A 22,483-nucleotide genomic window follows, 5' to 3' on the forward strand; every position below is an offset into this window, starting at 1 on the left:
AGGATATGTGATCTATTGGAAATAAAATGGTACCTTATGGTCTTGCTCCTTCTAGTACAACATCTGTTCTATCATGCCAAGATAAGATTTCAGCAGGTGCTTACTTTGTTTTTGAGCATAATGAATGATGGCTTTTCTGCTAACAGAATTTTGAAGGCCATTAATTTTATCTGTGCCCCCCTTTCAAACTTTCCTCAATATTAAGTTTGTACCTTTCCCTATAACCGCAACTCCATATGCACCTGAATCACTGTATTCCTCCCATCACATTTATTGGGGCTCAGCCTCCTCTTCCATTTCCCAGGAGACACACTGACAAAGTACAAAGCTTTAATTTTATTTTTTTTCTTGATGGGAAAATAATGATACGATGAATAACTTACATCCTCCTTTCAGCCAGCATTAAATCGTGGACATGAATGCTATAGCAGTTTGGAGGCCTCTCTTGTCTAGACTCTATAGTATATATAGACTTTGTTTAGAAAAAATAAGTTTAAACAAAAGACATCAGGTACAAAAATGTGATTTCATCCTATAAAATACATGCATTGTATCTCACTAGAAAAAGTTGATTAGGACTTCACATCCTACCTCCTTATTTAAAAAAAAATATTTTAAGGCTCCTAGAGTATGGATCAAAAATATTAAGTCAGAGGCACTGTACTTTTCCACAAGCTTGGGGCAAAGCATGTTAGCTTCTCAGTCTCAAGGCAGCCGGTGAAAAATAAGATTGAACAAACATGCTTCTTTCTTTTCTGTTATAATTCCCCTAAAATGATAATAATAGTGAATACGGATATAAACCTCTAGTCAAGGAGAGATGAGAAGACCAGTGGGATGAGGTAATACAGAAATATGTTTCTAGAAAGAAAGACCAGAAACAGTAACAGTAACCAGAGAAGTTGGCCTGAAAAATGTGTCTTAGAGTTTGTAAGATAGATATACTCCAGATGGAGCAGGTGCATCTGACAAAAACCTGGGAGCTTTAGTTATTCAAAGTTCATTTTTAGATGCTCAAGAAAGTGAGACTGAGTAGAGACACAAAGCATGTTGCTGCTCTACATGCAGAAGCTGACCAGCACCTTTTCCTCACCAGCATCTAGATTTCCGCAGAGATGGAATAATGTGAGAGAAAAATTCTACTGAGGACAACATGAATATTTCTGGAACTGGGGGACAGTCCCTGGAGACAAACATGGAGGCCAGGCCCCCACAGGGTCAACTCCACCAAGAAGGGCAGACTCCCAAGCCAAGGCTGTCCAGTGAGCAGAGAATGGGGGGAAAACCGTAGGAAGCATCCTCAAGGAGATTCAACCCATAAAACAACAACAGCATGTTAATGAAAAAAGAACAAAAAGCAAACAAAAAAAAAAACCTTTCTCTAGAAAATTTATAGAAATTATAAAATAAACAGTACTTTAAAATAAATGGGGCTGGATACTCAGCATGGAGTCTGCATGAGGTTCTCTCTTTCCCCCACACATGCTCTCCTCTCTCTAAATAAATACATAATAAATAAAATTCTTTAAAAAATAAATGGAAACAAATGTTGACAAAATTGTGGAAATGAGAGAAATAAATGTAAAACAGAGATGATCTCAGCACGCCATCTAAGGTAGGAGCTAATATACAGATCCTCATTCTCATTTCTGTCTCTTTCAACTTTCAGGACTGGAATGTGTGTTCTTCAATCAGTGATCTACTTTATATCAACTACATAGATACTCGCATCAAATATCCCCATGAAACCACATTATTAAACACATCTCTTCTAAAAATATTATATATATATATATATATATATATATATATATATATGTATAACACATACATGCCCAATATACAAATGCATTTGCTATATGGAAAACATTTTATATACAAATTTTCTTATAATTCTGTATATATTTTTGCAAAAATACATATTTTATAAATTTCAAAATATTTATAATTATTAATTGTTTGCAATATGCAATTGTGAGCATCTCATTAAAGGCAAATTAATCAGGCATAACAGGTGGTGAATGTTGTGTGTGTTTTGCAGTCTGTTGGACTGGAAGTCTTCTCTTCCACACACTCCTGTAGTCCATGAAGCTTTGCTGGTCTTAGTTCTCTAATCCTCCTGAAAAGGGGCATTCCTGTATATATAAGATGCAAACAAACGTGTGTATACACAGCTACAAACATGTATTTATACGTTTTATTCGAAACAATAATCTCGAAGACCTATGCCATGAAGATAGATGTGAACTGCTCATTAAATGCTAATTCACTTCTAAGGCCCTACTGAGAACTACGCGGAAGAGAGGAAAGAAGGAAAAGACGACAATGAAATGACTACAAAGCTCCAGTGCCCTGGAAGTGTTGTGTGAGCCTCTTCCATGTGTACGTCTACAGAACTCATCTGTGTGACACTCAACCATAGGATAAGCATCTCCACTTTTAAAATATTAAATTTTAACTATCTGAATGTGTCTAAAGGACATAACCAAGGTAAGGAGTTTTCTTAATATTTTCCCACAAAATTATGGTAACTTTTGAAAATAAATATTTCTGATATTAAAAAGGAAGCGAGACTGAGATATTGACCAAGCTATTTTTGTTTTGCTTTTTTTGTTTTAAAGATTTTATTTATTTATTCATCAGAGACAGAGACAGAGAGAGACAGAGACATAGGCAGAGGGGGAAGCAGACTCCATGTAGGGAGCTGGATGTGGGACTTGATCCCGGGCCTCCAGGGTCACGCCTTGAGCCAAGGGCAGATGCTCAACTGCTGAGCCACCCAGGCATCCCAGACCAAGATATTTTTGGACTCAGGTTCATATTTCACATGTCAATACTGATGGAAAGGCATGAAAATTGAGAAGATTGCCCATTATAATTCTCCCCAACTTCCCATCTCTTACCTTCCAATCTGTTTGGAAATTCGTCATTATTTCTACTTTGTCAAATTTGGAACATTTAAGTTGTTCTCTAATGAGATTTCCCCTAAAATTTTAAGGTTATTCATGTACTACCAGTCATTTTATCACAATTCAGTTTGAACAACCTGAAGTGGATTGCATTTCATTTTAAGCAGTATTTTTCCCTTCAGAAGGGCACATGAATGCAGAGTTTTATAAAAATCTTATTAATTCTCTTTCAATTATGAAATGTAATATGCACAGAAAAATACTGAAATCATGAAGTATAATAAATGAATAAAGTCAATATCCTTATAACCATGTCAAAAAATAGGTCATAACACTAACTCCAGACTTCCTTCTCTTTCCTTTTTTATCCACTATAGTGACAAGACTGATAACCATTTATTGATTTTTTAAAAATATTCTGCAATTTAAATATGTAGCCCTAAAACAGTATATGTTTTTCTGTTTTAGAATTGTATACAGATTGACTTAAACTATGTTGTTTCGTGTCCTGTTTCTTTCACTGAAAAATATAATTGACAGACTTAACCCATGTTGTTTTGTGAAGTGGTAATTTGTTTCCATTGCTGTTCAGTATTCTATCATATGACTCATCCTCTCTATTTTTGATGGACATTTTTTGCTGATTGCAATTTTTACCGTGCATAGTTCTGCTGTGAACATTCTTCTATACCCATCCTGGCGTCCTGGTTGGGTTATACACATGTGTTGCTTTCACTTAACTAGATAATGACAAAATGCTCACCAGGGTCCTCGTACAGAGTTACACACCACAAGGAAGTGTCCAAGAGACTCTCTTACTCCACATCCTTGATTTTCCTGGTCACAAATGAAATTGAATAGCTTTTCAATTCATTCATTGGGTATTTGGATTTTTTTCTATGTAAAGTGCTGCTTTTCTTCTTGGTAATCTCTTTCTCTTAATGGTTTATTTCTTCTGTTCAAAAAATAACAATTAGTTGGCTAATTCCTCCTTATCTTTTTAGATTTCCAACATAGAAAGATTTTTTTTTTTTGAGAGAGAGAGTGTGAGCATGCAGAGTGGGGAGGGGCAGAGAAAGAATCTCAAGCAGACACCCTACTGTATGTGGGGCCTGATGTGGGGCTTGATCTCAGGACCCTGAGATCACAACCTGAACCAAAATCGAGAGTCAGACGCTTAACCAACTGAACCACCAGGCAGCCCTAAATAGATTTTTTTGAATTAATATGTAAGGGGTAATTATTGTCATGACAAGGATGATCTAAACAACTTTCAGTACTCTTTTTTGCTCTCTGTAAACTTTTAGAATCTTCTCTTAAGCTAAATGTTCTGAAATTTCACAATGATTTGCCATAGCACAAGGTTTTGTGCAGGGCATTTGGTGTAATCTCTCATTCTAAAGGGTCATATCCTTGGATTCTAATACAGTTGATCCATATTATGTGCATATTCCATATTTAAAAATTGGTTTAATCACTAAAATTTATTTGTGCTTTCCAAATCAATACTCGGGCACTTTGTGGTTATTCACGGACATTCACAGAATAGCAGAAACTTGAGTTATGGGCACAAACATTCCCAGTCAAACAAAGCAAAGCTCTCATGCTGTAAAGAAGTGTCCTTTTCTCACTTTATTTATTGCCATATCTCTTGTACTTTTTCTTGGTGATTTAACTGTTCAAAAATCTCCCAAGTATAATGTTCAAGTGTTGTGTGATGTTTCTAAATACAAAGCTGTGTATCTGTGGTTTATGGAAAAAATGCATGTGTTAGATAAGCTTCATTGATGCATGAGTTACAGTGTTGTTGGTGAGGAGTTCAACGTTAATGAATCAATAAGCTCCATTCAAAAAGAAAAAAAAAAAAGAAATCCACCGATCAATGAGACCATTCCAGAAAGTGTGAAAATAACATCTATACTGCATGATGAAGCTACAGAAAAGAAGAGAAGGTATGAATAAGTTTGTGAATTCATGAGGTAATGACCCATTTTTTTTACAAAGCATAGTGGATGGCATTATTGTGAAGCTGAAAGCAAAGAAAATTATAGTCACATTATCCCGAATAAAGGAAAATGTTAGACTCTTCTCAGAGAGTGCTGGCTGACTTGGACATTTCAAAACGTAATGCAACATGAAAAATGTGAAACCCACAGGTGAGGCAAGTTCTGCAACCCAAAAGACTGTGGAGAAATCTTTAAAATGCCTGCTAAGTGCTATTCAGGGAAAGGGTTTTATGGAAGAATAGGCTTTCAACAATGAAGAAACCAACATAAATGGTGTTTTAGTCGATAAAAACGTCATGACTAGAGGCTTGTAAGCACTTAAGCCTGTATTCCCCCAAGGAGCCCAAGTCCAGCACTCACCGATCTTCTAGAACATTACTACGGGGCACCATGAGAATCAACAACATGCACGGTAGAAGTTCCAGCTAAAACTAAGCTTTACAATTCCTATTCCAGGTTGAACAAGATATAATATCAACTTATAACTAATGCTATTAATTAGAAAAAACACAGCAAAGGAAATAACAAGTATGCAAGATTTATAGAAGAGATCTTTATGAGCTTCAATTCAGCAAAGACTGACTTAAGGTTGTACACAAACCAGAGATCAACAGAGGAGGACAGAACTTGTCTATCATGTTCTATGATGTGGGAAAGCATCTTGGGTATTTCAGGACATTGTCTATACAGTGTCAACAATCCAGGACTCATGAATCTGTTCCTGACTCAAACTTGTCCATGCACTTTGTGCGCAGGAGGCGCTTGCACTGTTTAGGGAAAGCTTGCATCCATGAGAGCTGGGTAAGAGGTTTCTTGAGACCATGGTGGTGGGGAGGGGTCTTGAAACAATCCAGAGGTGTATGCTCAGTTACTGAGAAGGTGCTATCAGGACCTGGTACACTCAGTTACCCATTAGATTTCTAATCAGTGGGTAAACAGGAAGCAGGGATAAAGACGGCAAATTAGTGATTGATTGAGCATGAGGTTAAGAGGTACATAAAATATAATTAAGTAGGGAACAAAACTGAACATGGAGCTAAGTTAATAATGCAACTAATAACAACTATAGCCCTGTCACTTCTCTAAAAACAGGTCCAGGAACCAAGAGTCCAGCTTCAAATCCATAATCATAATTCATCGGAATCAATACAGGGAAAGATCAATGACTAGCTCGTTATCCTGGTGGCATGTGTGAATTGTAGTGTTTGCTGTCAATGTAGCAGCCTATAGCCAGGGAATATTTCTGCTGCCTCTTGCTGAGGAAAAACAATCTGAGTCCACTGAGAAGGGGGTAAGGTGTATGTTAAGAGTATCTGAGAGAAAATTGGGTGGGGAGAGTTAGCCCAGGGAAAGGAGCCTTTGGCAGCACACAAAGGGCATACTAACATCTGAGCACATGGCGTGCTGTGTATCTAACATATTTTTTTCTTAAGATGTTAGACCTAGAAGCACTGTTTGAAAAGTTACAAAGAGAAAAACTTCAACTAACTGTTGTAGTAATGTTAAACATACGCATTCATCCAATAACAAAAGTGGATGCACCGAGGCAGTCTGTATTCTCTTCATTGACATAATTAATCAGATACAGAGCAGTGCTTTGTCAGGGAGGCGTGGGGGGAATCTTCCTTTGGGCACAAGGACGTACCAAAGGATGTTCAAGTTCCTCCTAGCTCTAATTCTCCACAACGGTGTATATTACACTCATTATGAAATGTACTAGTACAAGGAAGTAAATAAATAATTAGGTAACAATGTGAGTGAGCAGAAAAAAAATGTCAATTAGGTAAATCTGATCTTTACTAAAACTCACTTGCTTTATATAAATAATTTGCCATGGAATTGTGCTACATTATTTGGAATAAAGAAACAACTCTTCTTTTAAATATGGTTCAGTAGAGAACTATAAAGCATAACAGCATTGAATGGTGTATACCAACAGTAGCCACAGGGGCAATTGGTAGAAAGAAAGGATGGATGCTCAGGATTAATTAAATTACAAATGCAATCACCTCAGGGGAAACTAAAGCCGGCTACAGAACAAATAGTCATTCATCAACAATTGTATTTAATTAGTTATTCTAGAAGTTTAAGAGATTGGCTCTCTGGAGTTAAACAGAACTAAATTCATATACTGGTGCCACCATTTCTGGTTTTGTATCCTCATCTCTAAGAGTGACAACATCTTGGTTTCCTCATTTGTAAAAACAAATAAATAGTAATAATAACATCTCATTGAGTTTCTACAAAGATCATATTAGACAATTAATGTAAAAGACTTAGTTTAATACCAAGAAAAGAGTATAACCACCAAAATGTTAGTAATAATAGTAACATCAATAATAGCACCACCATCATCCTAACAGGTTGGGGATAACAGAGATGATTTTGTTGAAAAGAAAGCATAAGAGTAGGTTCTTAAGAAAGGCTAAGCATCAGATATGAAATGGTAGTCAGGGAATATTCCTGGGGACCAGCATACTATGGGGGAAAAACTCATAAATAGTATGTAAGACAAGACATGGTTTGACTGCTAATCTGATGACCAGTTCTACGAAAGTAAAGTTAATAAAAACCCCAGTTTTCCCATTGGTCAGATTAAAAAAATAAAGATTTGATGTCTTCACTGACTCGTCTCATTCTCTAATACTCCACAGTTGTTAAATCAGTAAGGCTTTTCTGCTTACCTTTATTTTTTTTAATTTTAATCTAAAATATATTTTTAAAACTTGGACTATTTGTCATCATCACCATGACCACCACCATTCTCATGAGAGAAATCATTTCCCACTTTATGTGATGTTTTTAAATAAACTAGGCTAAGAAAAAGAAACCTACCCAAAACTTCAAATCAAAAAGAAGTTCAGCAGGTCCGTTCAATGTCATAGAGGTTCATTGTTTAACAAGCATACAACAAGGAATATTTAGTTTGACCAAGATGGCCTTAGGTTCCTGTCAGCTTGACTGAACACTAGGCTTGCTCCTTCCAGAGTTTGGGCTCCTGACCCCTTTCCATACAGCATTTACTGCAGAAAAGCTGTCATTGTAAATTCCTTCTCGGTCTGTTTTGTGATGTATGTAAAAGGTTTTTAAAGCCTCTAGCCGGTTTTATGACCCAGGAATATTTTTCTCAAGGTCGTAGGAGCCATTCTTTTGGAATATAAATTTAAGGAAGATAGAGCCTCTTTCTCCCAGTCTCTGTGAGAGGGTAGTAGTGGAAATTCAATGGGTGACAATTAGCAAAAACATTTGAAAACTCAGGGATGACAGACTACATTGATCAATCTCCACACTAACATCTTTCAGTATTTTTCCACTCAATCAGCTCAGAATTAAAACTCTTCTACTTTTTTTTCTCAGTGGTGCTAAGTGCAGACGTTAGCTCTGGCTCTCTACCTTACTGCAATAGCCTTGAATAAAACTTTCCCTGCCTGTATAACTTGGGTGCAGATTTTGCTTTGCCATCCTCCAAGATTTTGTACCTGTCTTTGATTTTATTATATTTTGTTACAGCTCAGACACCATGATATATATTAACTTGTGGATTTCCCTAAACCTAATAAAGGCATCTACCAAAATCCTGGAGCTAATATTATACTTAATGATGAAATACTGAAATTTTGTTCCTAGTAACAAGAATAAGACAAGGATGTCTGCTCTGACCACTTCTATAAAATGGTACTGAAGGTTTTAGCCAGTGCAATAGGACAAGAAAAAAAAAAGAACTAAAAAGTCATCAAAGTTAGAAAGATATAAAATTGTCTATATTCAAAGATGACACAGTTATAATTCTAGAATATCCTGAGAATCTAGGAATTAAGCATTGGAACTGAGAGTCAGTTTAGTAGGGTCTTAGGATTCAAGATCTATATTCTAAAATTAACAGCATTTTATCCAGTAATAACAGACAAGTAGAAATTTTATATTTTTTCATTTTTTTGAAAATCTATTTATTCATGATAGAGAGAGAGGGGCAGAGACACAGGCAGAGGGAGAAGCAGGCTTCATGTTGGGAGCCCAACTCGGAACTGGATCCTGGGACTCCAGGATCGCTCCCCAGGCCAAAGGCAGATGTTAAACTGCTGAGCCACCCAGGGATCCCCAAAAGTAGAAATTTTAAAATATCACTTATAATAGTGCTAAACATACCAAATACTTAGGGGGAAATTTTCCACAAGATGTGAAAGACCTATACATTGAAAACTCCCAAACTTTGCTATGAGGAACTTAAGATGACCTGAATAAATGGAGATAAATACCATGTTCATGGGACAAAAAATCAATATTATCAAGAAAGCACTTCTCTCCAAATTGACCAATAGCTTCAATGCAATCACAATAAATATTACACCAGGCTTTTTTTTTTCTTTTTTCACAGATGTTGACAAATGTATTCTAAATTTATAACAGAAATGCAAAGGCCCTAGAATGCCATATAACTTTGTCATCTTTATCCCTCAATATTTCCTTCCCCTGTCTCTTCCATCCTTTCTTCTGTCTTGTCTTCCCATCTTTTCTTTCTGTAATTTCCATGTGACATATGTTAAATAATCTCATATTATCTTACATGTGTCCATTCTCCTTATTCTCTCATACTAGTAAAATATTTATTTCTCTTTTACATCTTTTAGTAATGACATACAGAGAGAGTTCATAAAACTCAATTTGTGCATAAGAATGAAATATAAACCTATTCATCTCTGAGAACATAAAACCAAAAGTATAAAAGACAGAGGGTAGATGTTATAACATGATGAAACCAGTGGTGGAATTATAAGGGCAATGATCCACAACTTACCCAATGAGGAATTATAACAGCCACAGTGGAGGTTATTGGTGAGAAGAACAAAGTACCTAATTGCAATATTTGGAGTTACTGAAATAATCAATAAGAAGAAAGAATAATTTGAAAGCATTCAAGCAGGAGTCCTTTTTCCATGTTTGAAAAAAAAAGCAAAAATAACAATATACCTCAAAAATAAAGGGAGTAGATGAGGGGAGGGTCAGAGTGAGAAACCCTATTTCTCACAGCTAGAATCTATACAAAATGTCAATATTCTTAAATAACTATAGAAGAGTATCATTGAGGCACCTGGTGGCTCAGTTGGTTAAGTGTCCAACTCTTGATTTCAGCTCAGGTTATGATCTCAGGGTCATGGGATCGAGTCCCACTTTGGGCTCTGTGCTGAGCAAGGAGTCTGCTTGAGATTCTCTCCCTCTGTCCCTGCCCTCACTCTCTCTCTCTTTCTCAAATAATAAATAAATAAATATTTTTTAAAGATCATTAGCATTATAGAATTAATCACAAGAACTAAAAATAAACTATTGAAAGTTTTATTTATTTTATGGGAGGCTCATTTTTGGACAAAATATTAGATAAATATGTTTAATATTTAACAAATATTTTAATTATTTTAATATTTAATAAATTTTAATATTTAATTAATATTTCAACATGTATTTCTGTATCATAATTTATATCATTATGTGAATATACTGGTTCAATTTTAAGAACTGAACTGAAATAATTTATATCTATTTTTCAATGAACCAATTTTGGTATTATACATACTTGAATAAAAGAAAAATATGGTTTTCAAAAAATAAAATACAGTATTCCAATAGGAAGTAAATATAATTCAAAAAATAATACTGTTTTAAAAAATCAGTCATAAGTAATATTCAGAAAGTCAGGCAAATATATATATACAATAATGTTCCTTCCTCTAATAAATAAAAAAGTAAAGGTTCACCAATGAAGAAATTGTTAAATATATTATGAAATACTATGCAGTTGTTGAAATTCATGCTTTTGAAAAACTTTAGATTACATTAGAAAAAAAATGACTATCTGGTAGCAGGTTAAAAATTACTGCCAAAATTTATATACACATAATACCTTAGTTAATACTTATTTTCTCAAAATATTCCAAAGAACAGGAAGCATACCTGAACATAATAAAAGGCATATGTGAAAAACGCACAGCTAACCTCATACTCTGTAGTGAAAAACTAAGAGCTTTTCCTCTAAGATCAGAAGGAAGAAAAGGATGTTTACTCTTACTACTTTTATTCAACATAATCCTAGCCACAGCAACCAGACAAGAAAAAGAAATAAAAGACATCCAAGTTGGTAAGGAAGAAGTTAAACTGTCACTATTTGCAGATGACGTGATACTTTCTATATTTGCATACACAGAAAAACCTCAAGACTCCACCAAAAAACTATTAGAAGTAATAAATGAATTCAGTAAAGTTGCAGCATACAAAATTAACATATACAAATTGGCTGTGTTTCTTTTCACCAAAGACAAAGTAGCAGAAAGTAAATTAAAAAACAAACCAACAGAAAACAATTCCATTAACAACCACAAAGAATGAAATAATTAGGAATAACTCAACCATGGAAGTGAAAGATGTTTACTCTTGAAAACTATACAATTTTGTTGAATAAAATTGAAGACAATAAAAATTTAAAAAACATGCCATGCTAGATTAAAGAACTAATACTGTTAAAATGTCCATACTACCCAAAGCATTCTACAGACTCAATGTCATCCTTATCAAAATACCACAGCATTTTTCACAGAACTAGAACAAATAATACTAAAACATGTATGAAATCACAAAACACCTAAACAGACAAAACTATCTTGAAAAACAACAAAAAAGCTGAAGGCATCACAATCCCAGATTTCAAGATATACTATAAAGCTATGGTAACCAAAACAGTATGATATTGACACAAAAACAGACATTGATCAAAGTGAGGACCCAGAAATAAACCCACACCTTCATGGTCAATTAATCTATGACAAAGCAGGTAAGAATATACAATGGTGAAAGGGCAACCTCTTCAATAAATGAAGTTGGGATAACTGGACAGCTATCCCAAGCATACACAGCTTTCCCAAACCATACACAAAATAAATTCAAAGTGGATTAAAGACCTAAATGTGAGACCTGAATTCATAAAACTTCAAGCAGAAAATATGGGTAGTAATCTCTTTAACATCGATCATAGAAATATTTTTCTAGATATGTCTCCTTAGGCAAGGGAAATCAAAGCAAAAACAAACTACTGCGACTATCTCAAAATGAAAAGCTTTTACACAGCAAGGGAAACCATCATCAAAACAAAAAGACATCTTACTGCATGGAAGAAGATATTTGCAAATGATATATCTGATAAAGGGTTAACATGCAAAATAGGTAAAGAATTTACACAACTCAATACCAAAAAAAAAAAAAAAAGTCCAATTAAAAATAGGCATAGGACCTGAATAGACTTTTTTTTTCCAAAGATGTCGAGATGGCCACCAGACACACGAAAAGATGTTCAACGTTAGTCATCGTTAGGAAAATGCAAATCAAAATCTTACACCTGTCAGAATGTCTAGTATCGAAAAGATAAGCAATAGCAAGTGTTAGTAAGAATGTGAAGAAAAAAAAAAGGAACCCTGCTGCACTGTTAGTAGGAATGCAAATTGGTACAGCCACTGTGGAAAACAAGTATGGAGGTTCTGCAAAAAATTAAAAATAGAATTACCATGAGATCCAGTAATTCCACTACTTGGATTTACCCAAAGAAAATTAAAACATGTTTCTAGCAGCAATGTCCACAGTAGCCAAACTGTGGAAGGAGCCTCGGTGTCCATCGAAAGATGAATGGATAAAGAAGATGTGGTCTATGTATACAGTGGAATATTCCTCAGCCATTAGAAATGACAGATACCCACCATTTGCTTCGACGTGGATGGACCTGGAGGGTATTACGCTGAGTGAAGTGAGTCAATCGGAGAAGGACAAACAGTCTATGTTCTCATTCATTTGGGGAATATGAATAATAGTGAAAGGGAATATAAGGGAAGGGAGAAGAAATGTGTGGGAAATATCAGAAAGGGAGACAGAACATAAAGACTCCTAACTCTGGGAAACGAACTAGGGGTGGTGGAAGGGGAGGAGGGCGGGGGGTGGGGGTGAATGGGTGACGGGCACTGAGGGGGACACTTGACGGGATGAGCACTGGGTGTTATTCTGTATGTTGGTAAATTGAACACCAATAAAAATTAATTTATTAAAAAAATAAAAATTAAAAAAAGAAAATGAAAACACTAATTTGAAAAGATATATTCACACCTGTTTATTGCAGCATTATTCATAATAGCCAAAATGTAAAAGCAACCCAAGGGTTCAAAAATAGATGAATGGATCAAGACCTGGCATATATAAAATGTTACTCGGGCATAAGAGAAAATGAGATCTTGCCATTTGTAACAACATGGATGGAGCTAGAGTGTAGTATGCTAAGTGAAATAAGTCAGACAGAGAAAGACAAATATCACCTGATTTCACTTAAATGTGGAATCTAAAAAAAAACAAAACGCATGAAGGAACACATGAACAAGCCAAAGGGAGAAACAGACCCATAAATATAGAGAACAAAGAGATGGTTGCCAGAGCAGAAGCAGGGGATGGATGAAAGGGATGGAGGGGAGGGGGGAACAGGCTTTCAGTTACGAGAAGAATGAGTCACAGGGTTGAATGGTACAGTACCAGGAACATTGTCCATGCATTGTAATAGCCTTGTGTGGTGACAAATGGTAGCTACCCTTGTGAGTATAGCATAATGTATAGACCTGTCAAGACCCTATGTTGTACACCTGAAGCTAATGTAACATTGTGTGTCAATTATACTTCAATTTAGAAATGGGAAAAAATGAATCCCAAGGAAAAAAAATGTATGTACGTAAATAACACCAATTGGCAAAGAAGAAACGTACCTTTGACTGGATACAATCTTGCAAACAGCTATGTTAGGTGGTAAGAATACATGTGATTCTCATTTTAATCATGATGGCTTTCTATAATTCTAAATTTGTATATGATGATCATGTTATGGTTTTATAGGAAAAATAATAAAAAATATGGTGAGTGGTGTCTAGAGCTCACCATAATGCCACAAATCAGTCAGCATTTCTCATCAACAGGCCAAGATGCTATTGATCCCTCATCCTGCCAACTGCCTAACTCAATTTGGTATCGCTGGGTGCTGTATGTATGCACTTTATTCACAAGACAGTGGTTAATTTTCTCAGTGAACTCTGTGTCCTTGATGTTTCTCAAGTTCTAAATTGCAAAAGAGCTTGTGAATTAGACAAGAACTAGTTCTCTGCTGTCCTGACACTATGATGCAGACTTTGAATTAAATTCAGAAGAAGCTATGAAGCATGGGTAACAATGACCTTTTTAAAATATTGATATCGAAATTGAGTTTTGTCCAACAATTGAGCTGAGAAGAAGCCAAGGAGACTTGGCAGTTAGGGAGTAAGAATCTTATTTTTTATATACATAAATATAATTCTTAGAGAAAAAAGGAAAATGAGACATTCAAATAGAAAGATTAAGTAACAGACAGCCATATATAGTTTTTTAAATATTTTGTGGCCTCGATATTTCAGGTGAACCTTTAGTTTGGACTTAATTTTCTATTCTGTAGATTATTACTTTACAAACTCTGCAATCTAGGATCTCGTGTGTGTGTGTGTGTGTGTGTTGTTTCAGTTCCAACCCATGATGGACTGATACTTTTAAAAATATAAGAAAGTATTTTTTTTAAGATTTTATTTATTTATTCATGAGAGACACAGAGAGAGAGGCAGAGACATAGGCAGAAGGAGAAGCAAGGATCTGGATGTGGAACTTGATCCCGGACACTGGGATCATGTCCTGAGCTGAAAGCAGATGCTCAACCACTGAGCCACCCAGGCGTCCCAAAATATAATAAAGTATTAGGAAAATGACCTCATGCATATGTATAATGACAATGGTAATTTCGATAACAGTTTCCAAGTGCCTACTCTCACTTTCTAAACTCATCATGTGAGCCAGTGACAAACAGTTCACATCTCATGGTGATCCATGACCAGCCCTCCAGAAGTACTACTCTCAAAGACTCTGGACATTCTTCCTTGCACAAATTAATATACATCCCACTATTAATCTGTGTATTGAGTTTTAAAATGGTAAATTCAAAGACTACATGCATTTAAAAAACAATCCATTTGTGTCTGATACTGTGTCCCCAGTTTTCGAAATCCTATATAAATACATTCACTTGAATTGAAAGTATCACTAGCTGTGCATTAAGAAATAAATAATGCATTTACAGAGAAATACCTTCTCTGGATAAGTATTAGCAAATTATCATTCTCTGTAGTATCCATACATGATAACGTAAAAACTAAATAATAGTTTTCCTTTATGATACATAGAGTCATGTTCTCAGGCAATAAAAACAGGTAACCCTTTTAAAAACTTAAATGTAGGGATGCCTGAGTGGCTCACTGGTTGAGTATCTGCCTTTGGCCCAGGGTGTGATCCTGGAGTCCCGGGGTCGAGTCCCACATTGGGTTCTCTCTCTGCCTGTGTTTCTGCCTCTCTCTCTCTGTGTGTCTCTCATGAATAAATAAATAAAATCTTTTAAAAAATAAAATGTAAATAAATAAATAAATAAATAAATAAATAAATAAATAAATAAATAAAAACTTACATGTTTCCCATGAGTACCTAAAATCTGTATACCTCCTAGGCCTCTATCTATCTATCATCTATCTATATCTATTTCTATTATCTATCATCTATCATCTGTTTCTATTATTTATCTTTCTATCATCTATCTATATTTATATCTATGCTTCTATGTTTCTATCTACCTATGCATCTATTATCTATCATCTATCTATGTATCAATTGTCTATCATCTCTCTATCCATGTTTCTATCTATATTTATCACATGCACACACTGTATATGCATTCGTATGTCTCTAGAGGATGAATTACTTCTAAAAGAAGTGCCACAGTATGTAGCACTTTAAAACATGATATTTGGAGTTGGTTCTGTCCTGTGTGACCATGAGCTGGTAATTTGACCATGTTGAACTTTAATAAAATTATTATAATTCTCAAGGACAAGGCATGATCAATGGAATGAAATATACACATCCTAAGCATAGTGTTTGGCACAAGAAAACATTCAATAGGGATCCCTGGGTGGTGCAGCGGTTTGGCGCCTGCCTTTGGCCCAGGGCGCGATCCTGAAGACCCGGGATCGAGTCCCACATCGGGCTCCCGGTGCATGGAGCCTGCTTCTCCCTCTGCCTATGTCTCTGCCTCTCTCTCTCTCTCTGTGACTATCATAAATAAATTAATTAATTAAAAAAAGAAAACATTCAATAAGTGACAACTGCTATTACTATTATTAATACATTCACTGATTACCAGTGACTAAGCTTGCTCCAATTCAGAAATAAATATCACAGTGCCATGGACACTGAATAAATGGATAACATATGGATACAAATAATGTCTGGGATGTTCTTACCGCACAATCTCAATATAATCCCTTCAGTTAAAATATCTAAGGTTCTAAAGCATTCTTGGGAAAGGGTTGATGCCAAGTCAAGTTTCTGTATAGATAAGATGAGTCTGGTCATATTATTATATTAGAAAATAAAGAACCACTCAAAAAAGTAATAGGGATGTGCCCACGGACGTAGCAGAGATGCTCCCTAGAATAAAAATAAAATGCCACCAAGAACATTATTAGGTCAAAAACTGGACTATAAATAACACATTTGATAAAACTGTTATATCAAAGATAAATGTGCTTCAGTTGATAACTACGAGAGTGCTCTTATCCTTAAGAACTACCCAATGACATATCCAGGGAGGGGATATAATTTTCACGAATGATTCAGAAAAAGAAGAGTATTGTGAATACGACACTTATAAGCTAGTTCTGGTTGTAAGACCATAGGAAGGGCCATTCCTCCCTCCTGTCAGCCAGGAAAATCTTAGGTCTTTAGAGCCACTCACACTCCTTTGTGTACAACTGGGTTCAAATCCACAACAACACACTGAATTCTCACGCATTGAGTTTTTCTAATCTCCTTTCTACTCTCTCTGACTTCTGACTTTTAGAGGACTCATGTGATCATATAAGATCTACCAGGGTAAGGTCTGTATCTCAAGGTTAAAGGACTTAGGACTTTAATTACAGCTGCAAAATCTCTTCATAGCAGCAGCGCCTATATTAACGTTTGATCGAATGACCAAGAAACAGGAATCTGGGAGCTGGAAAGTGGGATTTTTAGAATTCTGCTTACTATAGACAGAGACAGAAATATGATGATAAATTACAATAGATTGATAAATAATGATAGAGCAAAAATCATAAAGCAAAATCAGTAAAATGTTAATAAGTGCATCTGGTAAAGTGGATAAGAATGTTTCTGTACTACACTTAGAATCTTCTTTTAAGTTTGAAATTATTTTCAAATAAAAAAAATCTCAAAAGCTATTTAGAATTTTATAGTCATCAATATCATCAATAATATGTCCTAAACTATCTTTTCTACTTTTAGTGACAGTTACTTCTGTGAGCTATTTGTAAATGCCCAGGAGAAAACTCATGCTCTCCTGTCACCTTATTTTCCTCATATTCTTTTCAGGTTGTGGTGGTTGATATATTCCTAACACAAATCATCATCATCACCTCTGGGTGCAGAGGAACATAAGAAATAGTAAAGCCATCAAAATTCTATTTTAACACTGTGGGAGATCAAAACATAGAAAGGTATACTTAGTTTATCCATGTGCCATAATATTCTTGATGTGTAAAAAATGGGATTCTTTTCCTACTGAATAATTTTGGCTGGTAATCCAAACCGAAAACTACTGATTTCAAAGCATAGCTCTGCTCCAAATACAGTTGTTGCTGAGAAGGAGCAATACCCAGCACCTCATTAGCCCAATATCCATTTTTATCCTAAAAGACAAACAACTTGAGATTCATTATGAAATACCTTTAAACTCAGCCATCTATCTAAAGTGTGCTGTCCATGCCCTTCCTCTCCTATGGCTGAATACGTCTGTGTTTTCATAAGAGGAGGGGATTCTCCTCCTACCCCCTTCACTGTCATAGACAGGAAGACAGGCACCTCAACTTTGAGCATGATTGTGCACGTGAGAGAGGTCACAGGTGGACTAGACATTGCTCAATTAGGGAGATAGATTGAGATTTGGAGCACGCTGAATTTTGAGGGACATAGGACAAAAATGTGTGACATTGTAAATGATTCATCGTAGATAACTCAAGTGACCTTTCCCCTTGAACCAGGTCTCACCCTTCAGAACCCTACAAAGTATGTGCGATAGAGTGAGGTGACTCCGGTAGGACTCCACAGTGTGTCAACAGTCATGAAAAAGTCGGGCCTAGAACTCGGTGGGAGGCTGAATCAGAGACTGCCTATGGGAAAGATTCCACTTTGGGGGACGCTGAGACCAGCAAGGAAATGGGTGCCCAGAGAAATTTAACGGTAAAAATAGCACTAGAACTCAGAGTTTATGATTCTGATTTCCATACAGTTTCTAATAACGTTTTAATCTAGATGATAAATATTTTTTAAATCTTTAAAAAATTAGACTACCCATTAAAATTCAAAATCAAACCAAACAAAACAAAGAAAAATTTCCTTCTAAGATAGTATGATTATATCAATTAAAGTTTGAAAACATTTTTTTTGTAAAACAAAGGAATTTTGGTGGAAAGACAAAATGAACTTTTTTTTTTTTTTTTACTTTTTTGTTCTTACATTTTGTGAGCCATGGCTCATTTAGCCATGGCTAAATGTTTGCTTCTTTTTAAAGAAAAACTAAAACCCAGAAATGAATTTTCAGATGGAATTTTAAATATAAAGATTGTTTGAATTTGGTTTGCGCAAGCTGTTTTGTAATGAAATCACAAAATAAAACCCAACATTATTGAAATGTGCCTAAGCTATTAAAACACAACAAAGTTGATGTGTGAAGATGTTAAATTGTGTTAGGTGGAAGATAAAACATCTTTTCAGATTTATAACAATAAGTATATTTAAGAAGTACATTATTAATTCAAGAATGGAAAACTTGTTTAAAGCTGCCTATCAGAAGGGTCTAAAGCAAATAGACTGATATTTTTAGGGTAGTTTTTCAATTTTTTACAAGTTACCTTTTTGGAAGATCTCCAGTATTCTAATTTGTAGAAGTTTTCCCACTGTGCAGAATAATTTAAGAATTGAAATGTATCAAGCAATTTGTTTTAGAAAATGAAATTATGTTAAACATTATATTAACAAATTAAAAGACAGTTTCTAATGGAGCATTATTTTCCAAACATTTTTAGCAATGGAATCTTTCTTCAATAATTTTTTTTTTTTTACGGTAGCACTAGGATTTATTAAACCGTCTTAGTAAAGGCACTGGGGTTTGCCCATGGTGCTCTTGATGTACAAAGCCCAGACGTTCTGCCAATTCTTCTTGAGCAAGGACACCAGGAAATTGACAGCTAAGTGGATGCTGCACACGAGTTCATCGTCCGTCATCTTCACATGGTCAACACCACTGCCAGACATAGCACCTTCTTCATCTGGAATTTGATGGTGGACTTCACTTCCTCCACTTTGGCCACCATGTTCTCATTGTAGGTCAGCAAGGAAGGGAACTTGCCAGCTTTATTCAGGCCTGGACCCAGGATTTGTGGGATCTGCTTGATCAGAGATTCTGAAGCCAAAAAGGCATCATGCTTTTTGGCCAACTTCTTGATTAGTTTTTTTATTCTTGTTGAGTTTCTTCAGCGCTTCAATGTCCATGTGGGGAATGTCCACTGCCTTGGCCTCATCACAGTGCTGCTGGTCACACACGGAGAACTTGGGGCGGGGGTGGACTTAAGCCTGATGGTGCCCGAGAAGCATTTGTCCTTCTGAGGGTCATAGTTCTTCAGGCTGATCTGCAGCTCCACTGTCTCCAGAAACTTCTGGTGCTTGCACTGGTTCCCATGCAGGACCTCGTACAGGGTGTCGCGTACAGACTGTGTTGCTCATGGCTCGCTTACATTTTCCTCAAACTTGTGAGGTATAACATTAGATGCAGACAAGTCCTCAAATCATATGTGCACAGCCCTTGTATTTCCAGAATGGATAAGGGAGTGAGATCAGAAATAAGACCATCACCAGCACCGGGGACCTTCCCGGTGTCAGTTCAGTTACTACGTCCCCAAGGATAGTATCCTGACTCCTAACACCATAAACTAGACTTGGAACTTTATGTGAATGAAAGTATGAAATTGATTTGTGTACAGTTCCCCAATCTATACTGTATAATCTACCCCAAAATACAATTTCTTCTAGAAGTAATTATATATAAAATAAGTCCTGTATATTCAATGCTTTGTTTTTGTCTAAGATCTGTCTTCAAATGTTAGACAAAGTATTTGCTTCCCAAATCTATTTTATTTAGATGACTCCATTGAGAGGACACATTGTTCTGTGGGTCTCTAACACTTTTCCCCCCGTGTTCACAGGACCAGACCACCTCCTGCCCAAATCGGGACAATCCAAGCATTAGACACCCAACTCTACTTCCCATTACAACCCTATTCATCAAGGCTGTTTTAGTCATTTTCTTTATTTCACAACATTATTTTATGTATTATCCCTTCCAAAAACTCGTTTAACAAGGATTTGTCCTGCCCACGTTAGGAGATAATAATATTCTGGGAATTTCTAGCCATGTCACAAGATAAAGATGAAAAGTGAATTCAAGAAAGAAGAATTTCAGGGATCCCTGGGTGGCGCAGCGGTTTGGCGCCTGCCTTTGGCCCAGGGCGCGATCCTGGAGACCCAGGATCGAATCCCACATCGGGCTCCCGGTGCATGGAGCCTGCTTCTCCCTCCTCCTGTGTCTCTGCCTCTCTCTCTCTCTGTGTGTGTGTGTGAATATCATAAGTAAATAAAAATTTAAAAAAATTAAAAAAAAGAAAATATACCTCAAATGACTCCAAATCATCAAAAATCATTAACTACTGTTAACAATTATCTAAGAACACTGAACAGTCTACATGAAAAAGGTTTCCATCAGGAAAGGTAAAAATACACGTTAAACACAGAATTGCTCAGCTTAAACATCCGGAGAGCAAGCCCCTGTCCCCTCAAGTGGGCTGGTCCATGCTTTTACTGAACAGGTGCATTCACTTCAGAGCTGAGACGTTACACCCAGGGATCCCCTATTTGAGGTATATTTTATACAATATTCTCAGAGGTCATCGCTTCTTGAGTGAACAGCGACATAGTGGGATCAGAGGATCCTCTTGTGGACATACCGAATAATTAGCTAAACATTACCCAGTTCCTTTTAAGAGAAATCCAGAAACTGGATTCCTACCCAGGGTCCCTGAGAAAACATACACGTGCCTAGGCAGGAAAAGCTGAGACCCACTCCTAGCACATCAGCAGGAGGGGGTGCCAGGAGAAAAGATCTGGGAGCCGACAACATTCAGCTTTCCAGAGTCCTCCAGGCCCACGAGAACAAAGCGACAGTTTAATACCCCTACGAGCACTTCCCATGGCTTGTCCTTCCAGCCTCAGCTCAGAGCAAACACCATCTGCTCCAGGTTGAATCACCGTGGTCACCATGATAAAATGTAGTTACCACCCACCACCACCCAAAGTTACTAAGTATTATTGACTCTATTCCCTGTGCTGTACTTTCCATCCCCAGGACTTATTTATTTCACAGCTGGAGGTTTGTACCTCTTAATCTCCTTCACCTATTTTGCCCAGCCCCCTTCTCTCTGGCAACCACAAATTTGTACTCTGTTTCTGTTTCTGTAGGGTTTGCTCCTTTGTTTTGTTTTTTAGATTCCACATATAAATGAAATCATATGGTATTTGTCTTTTTCTATATTAGTTCACTTAGCATAATACCCTCTGGGTCCACCCATGTTGTCACAAATGAAGATATCTCCTCTTTTCATGGGTGAGTAATATTAAATTGTGTGGGTGCGTGTCTGTATACATGTGTGTCTGTGTTTGCACACGCACACATGGCAAGCTATTTTTTTTAATTTTTGGAAGGTCTCCATACTGTGTTCCATAGCAGCTGCATCAGTTTACATTCCTACCAATAGCACAAAGAGGGTTCCCTTTTCCACACATCTTTGCCAATATTTGCTTTTTCTTATCTTTTTAATACTAGCCATTCTGGCAGGTGTGTGGCAGGATGTCACTATAGTCTTGATTTGCATTTCTCTGAGATGAGTGATGGGGAGCATCTTTCTTATGTGTCCGTTGGCCATCTGGATGTCTCCTTTGAAAAAGTGTCTATTCAGATCTTCTGCCCATTTCTTAATTGGATTATTTTGGAACAGTGTTTAGCTTTGCCTCTAAGAGCTTAGGTTTAATTTGTTAGACAAGAGAAAATCACTGAAAATTTGTGACAGCTAGTAATAAAGAAAGTTTTAATGTAAGAAAATCAATATGAATAAAGAAAAATCCTTAAGATCCAATGGGGTATTCCAGGGCTGTTGCAGTGATACAGGATTATGGAAATGGCTGAATCATAATATATTAAACTACCAACCATAAGGCTTTGGTAGGTACAATAATGGTATTAACAGCTGGCATTGATTGGCTTGTTACAATATGTCTGGGACCATGCTAAGTATTTTGCATATATAATCTCATGAAATTGTT

General features: G+C 36.2%; 1 pseudogene; it reads right to left on the bottom strand.

Moving 5' to 3' along the window:
- Window positions 1–19,201: 19,201 nt before the first annotated feature.
- LOC129508242 (60S ribosomal protein L10a-like) lies at window positions 19,202–21,424 on the bottom strand (annotated as a pseudogene).
- Between the last annotated feature and the right edge of the window lie 1,059 nt (window positions 21,425–22,483).

The sequence above is a fragment of the Nyctereutes procyonoides genome, unplaced genomic scaffold (genome assembly GCF_905146905.1).
Source record: "Nyctereutes procyonoides isolate TBG_1078 unplaced genomic scaffold, NYPRO_anot_genome, whole genome shotgun sequence".
NCBI lineage: Eukaryota > Metazoa > Chordata > Mammalia > Carnivora > Canidae > Nyctereutes > Nyctereutes procyonoides.